General features: G+C 44.0%; 1 pseudogene; it reads left to right on the top strand.

Annotated features, from left to right (window-relative positions):
• Positions 1 to 214: 214 nt before the first annotated feature.
• Positions 215 to 849, top strand: LOC132227009 (peptidyl-tRNA hydrolase-like; annotated as a pseudogene).
• Positions 850 to 19194: the final 18345 nt, after the last annotated feature.

The raw sequence follows: 19194 nt of genomic DNA, 5'->3' as shown, positions 1-19194 counted from the left end.
GGCCAGCTGTCTTCATGGCAGCCTGTGAGAAACCCTGAGTCAAATGTTCCAGCTAAACTATACTTGAACCTCCGAAACAGTGAGGTAAATCTTATTGTTTTAAGCTGCTGAGTTTGGGGTAATTGGTTGGGGTGAATTGATAACTGATATAGCATACTACATGACTCAGTGTGTACACAGTCCGAGTAAACACTTAAAATTAATCTGGGGTGTGATGGGAACAGCATGCCGCTGGCCGCCTGTCCTCTGCCTTGCAGGGCTGCTGCTGAGTCCAGCCTTGCATGGTTGCGTTTTGGAACCCCGGCTCCCAGGGAAGCAGTGGCTGGTGGACGGCCTGGGGAACCCCAGACAGCCCAGCACGTGGCACGGCGTGGGGATGGTGGTGCTGGGGCAGCTGGCTCGGCGGTTGGGTGTAGCAGAGAGCTGGGCCCCTGGCTGCTTTTGCGCCACCCACCTCGCCCTAGCCGCACTCGGGGATGCCCAGCTTGTCCTGCTTCAGCTGTGGTGGCTCATGAATGCCAACGGGCGCCGGCGTGGTCCGGGCCATTGGGGCTGACTGCTGAGGAGGTTTACCTGGTGCATGACTACCTGGACAAGCCCCTGGGAAAACTGGCTCTGAAGTTCACTCCTGCATTAGCTGCCTCAACTCCAATGCAATGCCATGGCTGCGGGTGGGCATCGTTGGGCACTGGGAGCCCTACACACCCGGATGCAGTGCAGGCGCACGTGCTAGGCTGCTTCTCCCCATCGGAGCAGGAGCCTGCTGCCTCCAGCGCTGGAGTGCACCACAGACCTGCTCCTTGACCACATCCGTGAGCGAAGCCACAGGGGCCCTTGTCAGGCACCTGACACCAGTAGACACAGCTGCTTGCCCCATGCTATGCCCAAATGCCCAGCCACGTCCACAGAGGTGCCACGCCAACCTGTGGTACCCACCTCTCTGGACTGCTCCAGGCTTCCTTGGATTAACGGGGACTGTGGAGGGATCAGTCCATTTTTGGGATGGGGGTTGGTCTTCTCTCTATGTCTTACTTGGAAAATAGGGAAACTTCAGGAAGACTAAACATAAAAATCAATCTGACCAAAACTTGAGAGGACATGGGGTGAGAAAGTTGTAGATGCACAATGGGAAAGTGGTGGGAATGAGAGCTAAAGCCTTAGTTTCCATAGAGGGAAGTCAAAAATGGTGTTGAAATATGTGTCTTTCACAAAGTGGAAAAACTTGGAGAGATTTCTTCTAATAAATTTCCCTTAATATTGTGTTTTGACCCTTGTGTCTTCATTCAATCTTTTTTAGCTTTTAGTTTCAAGCTTTTTCACTCTATATCAAAGCTTCCATTTCCCTAAATCCCTAATACCTTCATCCTTTTTTTTCTTTCTTTCTTTGGCTTTGTGTGTGTGTGTGTGTGTGTGTGTGTGTGTGTGTGTGTGTGCGCGCGCCCTCCACACTGGGTCCTTTCCGCTTCTGCCTTCTTCCTAATGAAATCAGAAATCCCATAGTTGGATTTGTAGAGTCTCCACATCTAGCCAGTGCCTGGCACATAGAAGGCTCTCAATACCCGTTAAATGTATAAGCCTCCAAATTGAGCATACAACTCATCAAAGAGGCCTGGAAAGTTCAAGAATTGGTGAAGCTAAAAGAGAAGGGGTTGGGGTAGGGGGTGGCAATGGGGGTTAAGGACACATATGTAATACCTTAATCAATAAAGAAAAAAATAAATTAAAAAAATAAAAGAGAAGGAGTAAGGAAAGGCCCTGGTCTAAGAAACCCACTTAAGTGGCTGTGACTGACTGGCTGTTTAGCTTAGTGGCAAGTCCCATGAGGCAGCACCAGGTTGCAACAGGCTGATGGCCAAAAAGAGCAGAGAAGAAGCCAGGATTGCAGCCAAAGAGATGTCATACTCATGACAGGCCTCATCATCAGCTCTGCAGTGTCATGGAGGAAGAAGTACTCATCACTAAAGATGGAATCCACTCCCCCAAAACAAACAAACAACAAACCAGGGCAAGGGAGGGAGGCCAGTGAGGTGGGGGGAGGAGCCTCCAGAATGGCGGTTCTTGACTTCTGCTTAGGGTGGTACTGTTGACCAAAGAAAACTGTCCAGCAAGGCAACTCTCCCCAGCAAGGCAGACAAATTCCTGTTAATGTGGGCCCTGGGGCTGCCAGGAATTGGTGACTCTCCTCTTCATGAGTTATGAGGTTCAGGGACTGAGGAGAGCTATTTAATTTTAGAGAGCTGCAGGGACCTTAGAAATCATGTATCTAACAGAGGCAGAGCTGCCTCAAACAGATTGTCAAACTGCAGCGGGAAGGCCGGGGAGGGTTGGGGGGCAGGAGGTAGGGGGGTAAGAGATCAACTAAAGGACTTGTATGCATGCATATAAGCATAACCAATGGACATAAGACACTGGGTGATAGGGGAGGCTAGGGGACTGTCTAGGGCGGGGGGATAAAATGGATACATATGTAATACCCTTTGTAATACTTTAAGCAATAAAAAAAAAACACAAACAAACAAACAAACAAAAAAAAAGAAATCATGTATCTAGTCTGGAGCCTGTCAGGTTATTTGATTAGTGTCTGTTTCCCTCTAAACCACCAGCTCCAGGGGTGCAGAAGCCTTATCTGATTTTGCTCCTCATTGATTCTCCAGAATCACACTCACTACCTGAAATATCCTAGGTGCCCTATAAATATGGGATGGATGACTGAATGAGAGCTTGTGATGGTTAATTTTCTGTATCAGCTTGACTGGCCGCAGATGCCAGGTTAAACATTATTTCTGGGTAACTCTTTGAGGGTGTTTCTGGACAGGATTAGCATTTGAATCAGTGGATTCAATAAAGTAAATGGCCTCCCCTCCCCAGTGTGGTGGGCCTCATCCAATCTATTGAGGGTCTGAATAGAACCAAAGGAGAGGAAGGAGGAATTTACCCTTTTTTTCCTGCCTCATTGTTTGAGCTGGGACATCTCATTTCATATTCTTCTGCCCACAGACTATGGCATACACCATCAGCTTCCCTGGTTGTCATAGCTTCAGACTCTCCCTGAATTACACCACTGGCTTCCCTGGGTCTCCACTTCCCAGATATGCAGATCTTGGGACATCTCAACCTTCCTAATTGCCTGAGCCAATTCCCCATAGTAAATCAACCCCAATCTATCTACCCAGCGTGTGTGTGTGTGTGTGTGTGTGTGTGTGTGTGTGTGTGTGTGCGCGCGCGCGCGCGCGTGTTTACTGGTCCTGTTTCTCTGAAGAACCCAGAGAAATTAGTCTAATACAGAACTAATCTGTGTTCACTGGTAGCAATCCTGGCTGACATTTTGAGTTTTGGAGAAGACTGTCTTGTTAACAATTTTTGACAGGAAGAGGGCAACATTTCACTTGTTTCCCTTGCTCAGGCATTCCACTGCTCCACCTCTACGGGATCAGATGTTGTGACCCACACACACACCCTTGATTACCTCCAATAGAAACCTCAGTGTGCGCTGGGCAGTGGCCTCATCATGCCTCCAAGCCCATGGAAGGAATCTCTCCGTTTGCTCTTTGTTGGCCTAAACTGCACTTAGTTGTCATGAAATCAACTGTTTGTAACCAGCTTGAGATTGACCTTCCCAAAGAAAACTGACCCAATCCCCATGATGCCAGACCCCAGGAGAGAATTTTTGTGAGAGAAAAAAATTGGCAAACAAATGGCTGGTCACAGCGTGAGATAGTCCGACAGGTTCACATGCAGGACACATTTGGGACTGAAGAGGAAGCAGATGTGTCCCCTCATTTCAATAATGTGATGTGACCCTGTGTCATCTAGTTAGGTGATAACCATACTCAGTGCAGTGACCCAACTAGTTAGTCTGGGGTTTACACAAATACTAGGTTTTATTGAAACAATTCACTCTAACAGGAAGCTTAAATAGAATAATAACTACAATTTGCTGAGCCCATACTGAGTGCCAGGTACAGTGTGAGCATGTTTATCAGATATGGGTTATCTCTAACTCTTACTGCAAGAAAGGTGAAGGGGAACAGAGTTTGCTACCCAAAAATAAGGCTCTTTGGGGTATTATTTTAAGCTGGTTACTTTTAAGAAACAAAGGACTCTAACTGCCTAAAACAATTTAGATAAATGACCTGCTGCAGGAAGGGAACTATTTCATAGATAACTATGGTTTATGTGAACTAAATATGATAGACAGGAAGGAGCCTAGCAAGACTTGTGAGATCAAAGTCCTCTCTGTCCTATGGTTACTATGGTTTGATGGCCCAGCAAACGTTTGTTTACCAAATTTGCTTTCCTATCCCTATGTGATTTGCCTTCTTGCCCTGTGAAATCCCAAACCACTACTACCCACCCCGCTTCTCCTTAGATCAAGAAGGCATATAGGCCCTAGCCAGTTTGGCTCAGTGGATAGAATGTCAGCCTGTGGACTGAAGGGTCCCAGGTTTGATTCTGGTCAAGGGCACATGCCCAGGTTGCTGGCTCGATCCCCAGTAGGGGGCATGGAAGAGGCAGCCAATCAATGATTTTTTCTCATCATTGATGTTTCTATCTCTCTCTCCCTCTCCCTTCCTCTCTGAAATCAATAAAAATATTTTTTTTTAAAAAAAGGCATATAGGCCTCAACTGCCCAATTTGTCCTCAGGTCCCATATTCTTATGGAACCCCTGTATGTATATATATAATTAAATTTGGATATTTTCTTGTGTTAATTTTTCTTTATCATTTTAGTTATCAACCATCCAGAAAAACTAGGAAGGGAAAGGGGGATTTTCCTCCTTCCCCACAAAGGTATCCATCCCATTTTATAAAGAATGGAACTGAGTCAGTGGAGTTGAGTATTTTGCTGAAATCTCAGTCAGTATGTGGCAGAACTGGAATTCAAACCCAGGGGCGAGATCTGACATAGATTACCTGATTTACGGGTTCAATCCTGGATTGGCAAAATACTGGTGATATGACTAAAGCAAGGAACTCAACCTTCCCAACTCCTACCTCGAATTTGTGAGGAGCAGATAATAAGGATACCTCTTCAGAGAGTTATTCCTGGAATGAAGTGAGATAACACATTAACAACACTTCAAAAAATATCTCAGGTACAAACTAAATTCTCCATAAATTTTAACTATCCTTATTAAAACACAGTGCTGCCCCTTTAACACACATACCCTACACACACACACACACACACACACACACACACACACACACACACACACACAGTTAACTCATAGCTTTGTCCTCAAAATGCAGTCAGGCCTTCATTAACACAGGGCTGAGCTAATCTAATCATTATCCGTGACCAAGTCTAGCAGTTAAACAAATGAATGCTCTGTACCTTAAAATAACTTCATTTTTTAAGACTGATGCTCTTAGAAATATCACTACATGTAACACAACTAACCATTTATTGGAAACACAAGCTTCTTTGGACACATTCTCCCTTAACCGTCTAGACTATGTTATGTGTCAATGTCTCCAGCCTCGGTAGTACATTTTAGTTCCCCTTAGCAGTGCTTAAAACTCGTCTAAACATTTGCTCAGGATCCAGCTTTCTCTCCAGACCAGCACTGTTCAATTGAAATATAATGCAAGCTACACAGCTATCTTAAATTTTCAAGTAGCCACATCTAAAATGTAAAAAAGAACAAGTAGTATTAATTTCAATAATGCCATCTATCTAACCCATGATGTCCAATATATTACTGTTCCAACATGTAATCAATAATAATAATTATCAGTGAGATCTTTTACCATTTTTATACTGTCTTTAAAATTGGTGTATATTTTATACTTCCAGTACATCTCAATAGGGACTAGCCATATATCAACCAGTCAATAGTCAGAAGTGGCTAGCTAGTCACAAACCAGGGCACATCTCTACAGGTCCATAACAGTAGGGATCTTGTCTATCTGGTTCACTGTTGTAACCTCGGGGCCCAACACAAGGTCATTATAGAAGATAGTATACAGTAGGAGCTCGGTATGTATGAGTTGGATGATTGTATGGATGAACAAATGAATGGGATTCTAAATGCATAGTTGATACAAAACATTAAACCTCCCGTCATGCTTGTGAAACAGGTCTGCATGGATCAGCAGTCTCAGCCTGCTCTAGTAAGTGGGCAATGTCATTCTGTTATCACTGGGCCCTGTGCTTCTAAACAGAAATGTCCCAGGCTTCAGCAGAGAGTAAACAATAAAATGTTACTATAGTGACCTGGGAGCTCTTCACAACATATGTCAAGTTTTCCTATGTTTGAAGGGTTGGCAGGGGTGGGGGGTAATACAACATGAGAAAGTTGGAATCCTGTCCCAGTCTCCCTCCAGCTGTGGGATCTTAAGCAAATTACTCCACCTTGTTATGTCAGTCTCCTCATCTGTAAAACCTCATGAGGTTGCTATGATGTCTAAATAAAAAGCCCCCTGAGGGAGGTCTGAAAGAGAGTAAGTCCTCAATAAGTGTAAGCAGCTTTTATTCTTCTTTTACATCCTCCATGGCCTGCAGTGCTCTTACTTTTCCACTGCTGCAAATCAGAACTTAGGCCAGTATAGCCACCAGGGCCTCTCTCCAAACCAGTTTCCTTGGCATTTGCTTCCTCCCTTCTTCATTCTCCTTCAGTGTTCAACCTGCTGACACTTGATCTTTCCTACTTGCTTCCTAGTTCTGGGACAATTTCTTATCCACTAGCCAGGGAGCCCCAAACTACCTCCATGTCATCATCTTCCTTAAGATATCTGGATTAATCATTCAAAAAAAGAGTAAGTTTGCCCTTGATTTGCTATCATATTCTTGAGGAATAGGTCAGATTAAATTCTTCCCTGCACAACAGTACACCTTAGCTCTTACTTAGGGCATAACAGATCACTGTCCAAGAGCCTAAATAATCCCTGAGAATGGGAGGTTGAACTGCATGCAGAACAACAGCCAAGAGGGAGTTATGTAAGAGCCCAGGTAGTTAAGGATAAATACTGCTAGCCTGTGAAAGGTGCCCAGATAGCCTGAAGGTGACAGCTGAAAACCCAACTCCTTTGTTTCACCAGGACTTTCTACTGAACAAGCCATACCCAACTTCTTCCTCTCGCTGACTCTGTCCTCCAAAGGACTAATTTAAGGAAGTAGGGCTAATGTTCTTTGTGCCTAAGAGGGCCACAAATTCAAGAATTGCCCATCCATATGCTGGTCAGCAACCTATGAAGTGACTTGACTCTCTTTTTTGTGTGTGATTTGACTCGTTATATTTGCCTAATGATTGTGAGTCATCGGTAACCAAGCAGTTTGGCTTTTTAAGAGATTTGGTGTAAATAAATGGGAATGATTGGCTAATCAGGAAGAAGAGGAGGCCAAAGCAAACACATATAGAGAAGCAGATACACTGTGACAGAAAAACAAACAAACAGGGTATTCATTCCCTAGGGCCACTTCAGATATACATAGGCAAATTGAGTTAGAAAGAGAAACTAGGTGTGGCATGTTCATAGCTTCCTTGTTATACTTACAAACCTTTTACAACTTTACAATAATCCCTTACATAACCTGTGCTCTACAAGGACACAAAACGGAGGCAATAATGCTGATGCTTTATGGAGAGGTGGGTGAAATCCCAGGACTGCAAGTGTGAAGTGAAAGGGGAAGGGAAAGCAAGGTGTATGTTACCAGCTATTGTGGCCTCAAAAGAAAACATAGCTGATGGTTGAGTCATGTTGGACATTTCTGGGATGGTCAAAAGGCATCACTGTCCCAGAACAGTTCATGGGTGGGGGCAGAAAGGAGGAGGAGTGAAGTAAGAGGGATTTACATGCCAACTGTTCCCATCTCCTGTCTCATTGGTTAGAGCTCATGGCATGAGGGCATTTAGCCACCCTATCCCCACCCCATACCTTCACTGCATGGTATGTGAATCCACCTACACTTCCAGGTTGAGTCTCTCCAGTTAGCAACTGGGAACCCAGATCCAACTTCCCACAGTACATCATCTCATCTGAGTCTGGATATGGTGGGAACAGCCAGGGCCACTACGAGACTGTCAGGTTGGGAAGAGGGATTAGGTGCCAGAGCTGCTGTAGCTCCCATATGGAACAAGCAGCTGAGGGCCCTTGATGGAAGGCAGGTGGGACCAGGTGAAACTGAGAGTACGTGCATACATTCAGCACATTGTACCCCCTTTTAGTAAGATGAGTTTAAAAAGCCCAACTCAAAATTTACTTATTATCACCTTCATCATGTCTCCTCACCTCATTACTAGCTATAATCACTTCCAAAATCAGCTCAAGTAGAGATTTATTGTAGCTTCACACATTCTGGATTTAAAATGTCTTATAGCACCCCTCCCATAAACCATAAAAACTCCCCTTAATCCAAAATTCCCATATCCAATGGCTATATATCCCATTCAGTCATGGTGAGACTATGTGCCCCAAAATATGAAGGCTCTCATCAGAGCATTATGGTATGCCAAAGACAGAGAAGTCGCCAGTCCCAGAGCCTTCCCATTTTTGTTAGGGGATGTTTATAAAAATCTTATAATGATGCTTTTTTTAATACTTCGAAGTACATGACCTGGGCATTGATATGTACAATTCAATATGCTTCATAACATCAAGTTTCTTGAAGACATGGCTATAAGGGAGGCTGTGTGATGTAGCAGGGAAATTTTTACAAGTAATCAGAGTGACTGGCTTCTAGTCTCTGTTCATGCACTGACAGTCTGACATGGGACGTGTCAGTCAACCTTTAGGAGGTTTCAGGGTCCTCCTCCATAAAGGAGGGGGCATAGAACAGATCCCCACAGAGCTGGCATTCTGTGATTCTATTTCACAATGACTGAGCAAAAGAATGTTCTTTACTTTCAAAGGTTATTACTCCAACTTTCAAAATATTTAGATCTCCTTGGCTTACCACTTCTTTCCAATGAAATATAAAACATTCTAAGCAGGCCACAGATGGCTTGACAATTACAGTGGTTTACCAAGTTCCCTTTGATTCCAATGACTTGCATAGCCAAGTGATTAGAGTTTGAAAGTCTGGTTACTTGGACTGGCTTCTCCCACAGTAACATGGGAAGCCTCTCTTCTGGGTGTCAGATTGTCTGTCCATAAAACAGGCTGAGCAGTAACTATTGAAACCCTACAAGAGGACTCTGGTGCTTGGGGAGGCTACCCCTCAAAGTGTATGCACAAATGGTTCATCACAAAATACCTGGAATTCTACTAGTTCTGCCCATCATCATTAGAAAAGGATGCTAGCTCACCATTAGGGAAATATAACAACCACAAAGGAAGAATGAAAGATAAAATAAAACAAGAAAGAGAAGATTAGGCTGCATGGACCAGAGACACAAAAGTAGGCTTGTGAGCTGTATGGTAAGGACAGGGTAGGACTTGATGCATACTATACAAAAAGCATGGAAATGAAGTTCATACCACTCTTAGATTCAGGAGTTGTGAAGATCAGAATACTAAATCTGAGAGTTTCAAGTCCATCAACTTTTTGAAGTCCCATTTAGAAAATGTAGATATGGAGGGTAGGTCACTAAAATGTTACTCACTTCCACATAAGATTATGTCAACTTTAACAAGTATTAAATAGAGTAACATAAATGGCTTGAAGAAAAGAAACATTAAACCTGGATAGAGCTTAGATTTTCTTACAAGTAAGACTGGAAGGCTTTCTTATTATTCTCTAAAGCTCTTCAAATCAAAATAACACTCACCAGTCTCTATAGATAACATAAAACTTAATATTCCGTATTATAAACTAGCTAGAGGCCCAGTGCACAAAATTCATGCATGGGGGTGTGTCCCTCAGCCTGGCCTGTACCCTCTCCAATCTGGGACCCCCTCAGGGGATGTCTGACTGCTGGTTTAGGCCCAATCCCAGCAGTCAGACATCCCTCTCACAATCCAGGACCGCTGGTTCCTAACCGCTCGCCTGCCTGCCTGCTGGCCTGATTTCCCCCTAACCACTCCCCTGCTGGCCTGATCACCACCTAACTGCTCCACTGCCAGCCTGATCGCCCCCAACTGCTTGCTCCCCTGCTGGTCTGATCGCCCCTAACCCCCTCTGCCTCGACCTCCGCCACCGTGACTTTGTCTGGAAGGAAATCAGATGTCCGGAATATGTCCAGTCAATCCAGTCTAATTAGCATATTACCCTTTTATTAGTATAGATATGACAGCCCTGGCCAGTGTGGCTCAGTTTGTTGGGTGTCATCCATGCACCTAGAGGTCATTGGTTCAATTCCCGGTCAAAACACATGCCTGGTTGTGGGCTTGATCCCCAGTAGGGGCATGCAGGAGGCAACAGATAGATGTTTCTCTCACTCCCTCCCCCTTCCTCTTTCTCTAAAATTTCAATAAAAATATTTTTTAATAAACATGAAATAATATGACACATGGCAAGGTCTTGGATATCACTAAATAGTGTTAAATTCTCAATAATGCATAGATATGTTTTGTGTGTGTGTGTTACTATATAGAAAGTAATTTGTATGTGATTCTGCTTTTCTTAACTATAGCACGTGTTCTATTAAGAGCCTTGTGGTGGATGGATAATTGCTTGATTGTGTGCATATTTTAAGTACTTTCATACATTTTATTTTCAATGGGTGAGAAATATAGAAATATTTTTTAAATCCTTCACTCATAAGCTTGCCGTTATCAGTACAAGTGAAGAGAACAACAGTAGCTAAAGAGCAGAGACAATGGATATCTTTGAGCCAGGAATCAAGTGTGGATTGGCCAGGTATCAAGATGGCAGTATGTCTAAGGTGGATTAGAGGATTATGGTTAACAACTGAAAAGACCTATGATACTTACCATAGTGGAAATATCGCTGGACTAGAACTCAGAAGATCTGTATTAGAGTCTTGTCCATCACCTATCTGTGTGTGAATTTTGTCATTGACTCACTTCTCTGGACCTCAGTTTCGTTACATGTAAAATAAGGGATTAGACCATATGACCTCTCCACTCTCTTCCAGCTCTGAAACTCTGTTCTGTAGAACTCTGTGGCCTTCCTTGGATACAACTGACATCTTTTCAGATAGCGAAAGGCAACATTTAGCAGAAATTAGTGATAGGACACGTGTAACCCTAGAAGTAGGACAATGCACCTTGTAGAATATGTACTGACTCAGCTAACCCATTCGTCAATAGGCTCTGTATATATAATTTTACAAACATTTTAAATAAGTTAGTGATGTCATAAGAAAACATGATTTGTGACTCCATGGAAAACAAGTTATTATCTGTGAGTATTTCAGAAAAGACCTGAATTCAGGTAAAGAACCCTTTCATTAGACTCCACAATGGACAGTCTTCCACACAGCTCGGCCTCCCTTTTTCCACAGTTGAGAGGAGCATGGAGAGTTGGGGGTCCAAAGGACTATGGCACATAGTTAATGATAGCAAAGGAGACCTGGAATGAATAGTAACGTCTGAGGAGGGGGAAGCTAGTGAGTCCCTTAGTAACAGTCTCTGGGTGTACGAGAGTCAGCACTCCCAGACTGCTGCCCTGCTGCTCTCCTATCTGCAAAACAGGAGCATCTGGTGCAGTTCTCCATTGTCTCCCATGCTTTTCACAGCAAGGCAGAGCTCTGGCCACATATGGGAATCTCCAGGAGAACTTTTAAATACAGATGGCTGGATCCTGGAAACTTTGACTTGATCAGTCTTGTGAGCTGATAGCCTTGGGGTGAGGAACTAGCTGTGGCTGGTCAGTCTGGGCGCTTGGCCTGAGTTTCCCATTCAACATGCACACTTAGCCCAATCTGACACATAAAGCTTTCTCTGAGACTGAGACTGGTGTAATGGAAGGCAAAGACTTCTCAATGATCTGAAGAACTAAGAGGCCCTCAGGGCAGCTCCCAGGGCAGCTCCCAGGACAGCTCCCAGGGCAAAGGAGATGCCTCATGCCACCAATGCTGGGAGGTTGGGCGCCCATATTCTCCAAGAAATTGTTAGCAACCTGGCTGGTGTGGCTCAGTGGTTGAGCATCGACCTATGAATCAGGAAGTCATGGTTCAATTCCCAGTCAGGGCATACACCCAGGCTGTGGGCTCGATCCTCAGTGTGGGGTGTGTAGGAAGCAGCTGATCAATGATTCTCTCTCATCACTGATGTTCCTATCTCTCTGTCCCTCTCCCTTCCTCTCTGAAATCAATTATATATATATATATATATATAAAATTGTCAACAAGAGGTCTACCTCATTTTTCCTTTCTTTTTTCTTGGCTCTCTTCCTTGGTTTCCCTGTCTCAGGCAAGCCTGTACTTCAGAGTGTTTAGCAGCAACTTCCCTATAGATTGGGAGTTCCTAGAAAGGCAAGACTATTCCTGTCCTTTTGCTGTGCGTGTCTAGCACAATGCCGGGCCACTGTATCTGCTCACTCCCAGTGGAGAAGCTCGAGGCCCATGAGGCAGGGGGCAGGAACTGCAGCTGTCTCCCTCTCTCCATCCTCACAACCAGAGGTTCAGCACTAGGGACAAAGCAGGGGCAGTTTCCATTTCTTCTGGTGAGGAACGCTCCTTGCTGTCTAGGGTCCCAACTGGAAATGGATCTCCCCTCCCAGCATTCTCATGATGCCAGGCTCCATGCTCCCCAACCCCATAAACTCAGCTGTGCAGTAATCAGTTCATAGTTAGTCTTTTAAAGCCTCCATGAGACCCCTCTAGACTCCCGCGGGCTCTCCACCCTCCAGCCAGTCCTTAGTCTATCCGGTAATGGAGCAGCAATATGATAAACTAGTTCCTTCAAAGGCACTGTTCAGAAATGGCAGGCAGTTTCCTCCCCAACCCCAGAGCAGTTCGAGGGGTTGGGAAAGAGGGAACAGCCGGGCCGAGGGCTCCAACACATAAATTTCTTAGTAGAGACAGAAGCTACATAGATACTAGTGTACCATGTGACTGTAGGGAACCCCAAAAGGTTCCATGGGGCTGAAAGCATCTCCTTCCCATCACGCTCATCATTCCTGATATGAGAACCATGTTGTCACTGCATAACTGCTATGCACCGCTTTCAGCTAAAACACTGTGTGTGTGTTTTAAGGTGCTCTAATTGATTAGCTGACACAATGGCAAGGATCCATGATACTGTAAATAATGATGACACATTGCAAGTGCCACCTGAAGCAGAGTCTGAGGCCCAGGACAGAGAAGAGGCTAGTGTTGAGGAGGGAAGCCAGTTGTGGCTGATAAAAGCCATCTGCCTGGGAGGGGTGGAGAACCATAGATGCATCAGGATGGTGATGGGCATGTGAAGGGGAACAGAAGGCGCTGGAAGTAGGCATCAAGGGCCACAAGAAAAACCACAGCTGTACCCAGGAGGGCTCTGCCCCATGGCAACAGTCCAGCTCCCCCCAATGAATGCAAAGCCCTGGAGAATGAATGGGTTTTGTTTGGCTTTTCTGAGATGCATCTTAATTCAAAGGCTGTTGCCTGAGTGAGTCAGATGCAGGAAAGTCTTCAACCTCACTCCAGCTGGTACTTTTCCATCCTTCCCCTGGATTATGTAACATGGCACATTTTTAGAAACTTGGTTCTAACTGCAGAGACTTCTGCACTAAAATTTCAGCTCCCCAGTCCTCATACTCTCGAATTTCCAAGAATGGAGATGCTGGTGTTTTTTGAGCTACGAAGAGTAGGAGTTAGTGAATAATATATTTTTCCTACATGTGTAAAAATAAGAAAAAATACAAAGAAGTCTCTTGCAGTCATCTCAAAATAGCTCCTTCCTATTCTTGTGTTTAGGGTCAGAGTAAGAGAACTTGCAGGTGGTTAGCTTTTATATAGTTGCTCCTAGGGAAGCACCTGGGAAAGGACCCAGCTTGGAGATTTTAAATGTAATCACATATGGAGACAGAACATCAGCTGAAATTCATACTAACATGGAGAACATTGATGGAGCATCCAGAGTAGTTTTCTAGAGCAAAGACATTTCATGGGGACAGCGTGAAAGAACAGGGATCCTAAAATAAGGAAAGACTGAAGCCAGAGGAGAGGTGCTTACAGAGATGGAGGGAGAGGGGCTCAGGGTAAAAAGGAAAACTGAGGCAGAGATTGCTTCAATGACTGTCAAGTTCATAGTTCAAGATGGCAAGTTACAAGGACCAGATTCCAGGTCTCTCGTTTCTCACCTCACTTGTTAGAACGTCCAGCCTGATCCCCTTTGAGCCGTTTTCCAAAGCAGCTCCTTGTCCCACATGACCAGGAAGAAAAAAGCAGCAGTCCCATGCCAACCTGTCCTCCTCTGCAGAGCTTCAGGCAAAAATAAATAAAAATAAAAAATCTCTAGACAAAGCTGTGTGCATAGGGAGATGTACCTTCTTGTTTAATGTCTGCTTAGCCACCACAGGTCATGAAACCTTAGTCATCGTCCTAAACAGCTAATGCCGAACAGGAATGGAGAGAGCAGAACAAAATGGGTTGCAGCTGTGCAGACATCCTCTGCTGGGCTATGTCTGCTCTCCTTCCGTCTCATGCCCAAGGGCTGACATCTGGTAGACATGCCATTCCCCAAGGGCCTTTAAACTAAAAACCATAACTTTCAGCTGCACTGTAGGGTGATCATGTCATATGAACTATGCGGAAAGCTAAAGATTAGATCTGGCCTCATATGTTTATAGGCAACTCATTTGTGCAGCAAGTGGCCACTGTGTTCCTGCCTCTCCTCTCATACAACATTTCTCAGTGCCAATGGGACATCCCTGTGCCCACAGTTTCATCTGTAGTTACATTTTAGACATTTGTGTTAATCTTAGAACCTGAAAAGAAAGCTAGTGGAGAAGTGGAAAAGTCTTGATATATATATAAGTCTTCTGTCCCCAACATAAGGATAATTGTGTTTGCAATATTTGTCCTACATCTCACTAGGTAAATTGACTTTCTCTAGAGTTCCCTCTCTGTCTAATGATTGCTACAGGACAGTCACAGTTACCCCGTCCAAAGACTCATCCAACCAGTAGGTCCACAGAGAGACATGGTGGCCACTTAGCTATTTACATAAAGATTGATAGTAGAAATACATGGAGTACTTGCTATATACCAAACACAGGACTGAGCACTAATCACCAAAGGTTAATAAGACATGCTCCCTGCCTCTATATCCTAAATACTTTGACAGTCCATGTGAAAACTGTACACATCCCTTTCCAACTCCACTTTCAGAAATGTCACAGTGGCAGCTTGAAATTAGCCATAGTAGGAGTATTTACACTATAGAAATTGGCCACTACAGATTAGGTTTTTGTTATTGTTATTTGGGTTTTGGGGTGTGTGTGTGTGTGTGTGTGTGTGTGTGTGTGTGTGTCTTTCAAGGTAGTTTACCAGCACACCATGGTCTGTAACAATGGTGTACATGAGATGAGGCACTAATTTTGCATTTAAAGCCGAGTAAGATTTCCCAAGGCAACAAACGAGGAACAACGAATTCCCGAAAAAATAGCATAAGTAGAGGCACGAAAATTCCTAATTTTAAAAAGCTGTAGGGCACTAGTCGGTTTGGCTCACTGGATAGAGCATTGGCCTGTGGACTGAAGGGTCCCGGGTTCAATTCCAATCAAGGGCACATCCCTGGGTTGTAGTCTCGATCCCCAATGTGAGGCAGGCTGGAGGCAGCCAATCAATTATTCTCTCTCATCATTGATGTTTCTATCTTTCTCTCCCTCTCTCTCTTACTCTCTGAAACCAATAAAAATATTTTTAAAAAATAAAAATATAAAAGCTCTAGGAATTCAGAGAAAGAAACCAGTACAATCTGTTGTGCTCTGCAGGAAAGAATAAATAGGTCTTTGGCAGATGGATTTGGGGAGAAGGAGGTAGGGGAGGAAGGACTTGACATGTGTCCGAATCTATAGAACTTACAACACCGAGAGTGAACCCTAATGGAAACTGTGAACTTTAGGTGATAGTGATGTGTCAGTGTAGGTTCATCAATTGTAACAAAGGTACTAGGTGAGTGGTGTTGACAGTGGAAGAAACTGTGCATGTATGAGAAATCTCAGTGCTTTCCCCTCAAATTTTCTGTGAAACTAAAACTTTTCTTTAAAAATATTTTTTAAGACACAAAACTTAGCACAAGAGAAGAAGCCTGGTTTTAAGGGGACCCTGCTCTTCCAGAGCATCTGCTCCTTGCCCCTTTAGAGGGTTTGTTGCCTCTGTGACGACTAGGAGCCACTAGATGGCGCTGTTGCAACCATAAACTCGCCCTTAGCTTAGAGGCCAAGTTGTTGATGAGCCTGGGATCCAGCAGCAGTATGATCAAGGATTCCCATCCACAGGGACAGATAGATTCTTTAGGAGTCCAGAGGCCTGAAGCTAGGAGAGTAAGGAGGGATTGGAGAAGGGAGAAAAAAAAATCTGATGTTGGGAAGGAAAGTGATGATCACCTGCAACAGCTAAAGTTTAGTTCAAAATGCATCAAGCTGTTTCATCACAAAGACTTCTCTGCAGACATTCTATTTAAAAGGATGGAAGAGAGCAGCAAGTTGGAGAAATGCATTTCCCCCCGTTTCGTGCATGGCTTGTGAGACAGTTTAAGAATCTCACTGGACTGTGAGGAAGAGATGAACATGCCCAATTCAGCTCTAAGGAAATGGTTTGGTGGAGTGACAGAGCATGTGGTAAAAAGCACACATGATGTAAAATTTACAGCTGGTTATGGATTGAATGTTTGTATCCACACCCCCCCCCCAAAAAAAAAAATTATATGTTGAAGACCTGACACACCGTGTGGCTTTTTTTGAAGATGGGACTTCAAAGGAAGTAATTAATATTAAATTAGGTCATAAGGGTGGGACCCTGTTCAATAGGACTCATGTTCGTATAAGAAGAGACACCAGAAAGCATATCTCTCTCCCTCTCTCTCTCTCTCTCTCTCTCTCTCTCTCTCTCTCTCCACTCCTAGAGTAAAGGCCATGTGAGGACACAGCGAGAAGGTGCTGTGCACAAGCCAGGAGAAGGGCCTTCACCAAAAAATGAATTTGCCTTAACCATGGACTACCAACCTCCAGAACTATGAGAAAATATTGTTAAGAACACCCAAACTCAGGCTCATTATGGCAACCCAAGCAGCTGAATACACCCTCTTAACCACATTTAAGTGTACATTTCAATGGCATTAAGTACATTGGCGTTTTTGTGGAAAATTTATTTTTTATTGCTAGAAGTAAATGAGACAATTATTTTAAAAACTGGGGATAAAACCGTAAAAATCTAGAACTCTGCATTTAGATTGCTTTTCAAGCATCTTTAAATTCTTCCTCCCTTATAAGGACCCACACTGGACAATAAAAGTTCTGGACTATAGTTTATAAAGAAGGTCAATGGAGAAATTTAATCTGTAAACTTGTAATCAAAAAGCCTTACACCAAAGAGTCATTAAATGAATGTTCTTGATATTTTAAGGGGGAATGCGTAAATAAGTTGGTTTTCTTTTCTTTTCTTTTCTTTTTTTTTTTTAAATTAAATCTTTATTGTTCAGATTATTACATTTGTTCCTCTTTTTTTTTTCCCCCATAACTCCCCTCCTCCCAGTTCCCGCCCCACCCTCCGCCCTCACTCCCCACCCACTGTCCTCATCCATAGGTGCACGATTTTTGTCCAGTCTCTTCCCACATCTCCCACACCCCTTTCCCCCCCAAGAATAGTCAGTCCATTCCCTTTCTATGTCCCTGATTCTATTATAATCAACAGTTCATTCTGTTCATCAGATTATTTATTCACTTGATTCTTAGATTCACTTGTTGATAGATGCATATTTGTTGTTCATAATTTGTATCTTTACCTTTTTCTTCCTCTTCCTCTTCTTAAAGGATACCTTTCAGCATTTCATATAATCCTGGTTTGGTGGTGATGAACTCCTTTAGCTTTTCCTTATCTGTGAAGCTCTTTATCTGACCTTCAATTCTGAATGATAGCTTTGCTGGATAAAGTAATCTTGGTTGTAGGTTCTTGGTATTCATCACTTTGAATATTTCTTGCCACTCCCTTCTGGCCTGCAAAGTTTCTGTTGAGAAATCAGCTGACAGTCGTATGGTTATTCCCTTGTAGGTAACTGAGTTACTTTCTCTTGCTGTTTTTAAGATTCTCTCTTTATCTTTTGCTCTTGGCATTTTAATTATGATGTGTCTTGGTGTGGTCCTCTTTGGGTTCCTTTTGTTTGGGGTTCTCCGCGCTTCTTGGACCTGTAAGTCCATTTCTTTCACCAGGTGGGGGAAGTTTTCTGTCATTATTTCTTCAAATAGGTTTTCAATATCTTGCTCTCTCTCATCTTCTGGCACCCCTATAATTCTGATGTTGGTACGCTTGAAGCTGTCCCAGAGGCTCCTTACACTATCCTCGCATTTTTGGATTCTTTTTTCATTTTGCTTTTCCGGTTGGATGTTTTTTGCTTCCTCGCAATTCAAATCATTGACTTGATTCTTGCGCTCCTCTGGTCTGCTGTCGGGCGTCTGTATAATATTCGTTATTTCAGTCCGTGTGTGCTTAATTTCTAGTTGGTTCCCCAATATAAGATCGAGGGTCTTATTAGTTTTCGTGTAGATCTCATTAAGTTTATCGGCAGCTTCTAAACAGTTCTTGAGAGACCTTAAAAGTGTGGTTCTGAACTCTATTTCTTCCATTGACAATTTTGTCCTGTTTCTTTGTCTCCGCATTTTGTTATGCTTCTTTGGTGCACCCCCTAGTGGTCTTTGTTTGCAGTCTTATAGATAAATCTTGATTGTTGTAGCTAATTCCAGGGAGGGTTTGACCTCCAGGCCAAGTGGCTATGAGAATCAGCTGTGTCAGCAGTGAGAGAACTTCTGTCCTCTAGGGAGGTGCTAATCTAGCCTTTGCCTGAGGCTATCCGGTAAATGCCTCTGTGCAGGGCTTGGGCAGGGCGGGTCGCACAGGATCAACAGGGTGGGCCAGAGAGAGCAGTTATGGCAGCTCTCAGTCCTGTCCCCAGGGGCTCTGCCTCTCTGAGTCCCAGCACCCGCTGCAAGGCTCGGAGAGAAAGCTGCACTCGCTCTGACCGAAGCCAGACAGTCCGCTTCTCCCGTTTGAGCCTGGGTCCCTAAAGACTCGCCTGTATCTGGAGCTCAGAGTCTGCGACTCCCTCCCGATTGAAAACAACAACCACGCCCTCCGCCGCCAGCCCGCTCCACGCACTCCGCACCTCAGAATTTGACTTCAGCACTGCGCCTCCTCTGAGTGT

The sequence above is a fragment of the Myotis daubentonii genome, chromosome 1 (genome assembly GCF_963259705.1).
Source record: "Myotis daubentonii chromosome 1, mMyoDau2.1, whole genome shotgun sequence".
NCBI lineage: Eukaryota > Metazoa > Chordata > Mammalia > Chiroptera > Vespertilionidae > Myotis > Myotis daubentonii.
Note: the sequence above shows the minus strand (reverse complement) of the source record. Positions and strands in the feature narration are given on the sequence as shown.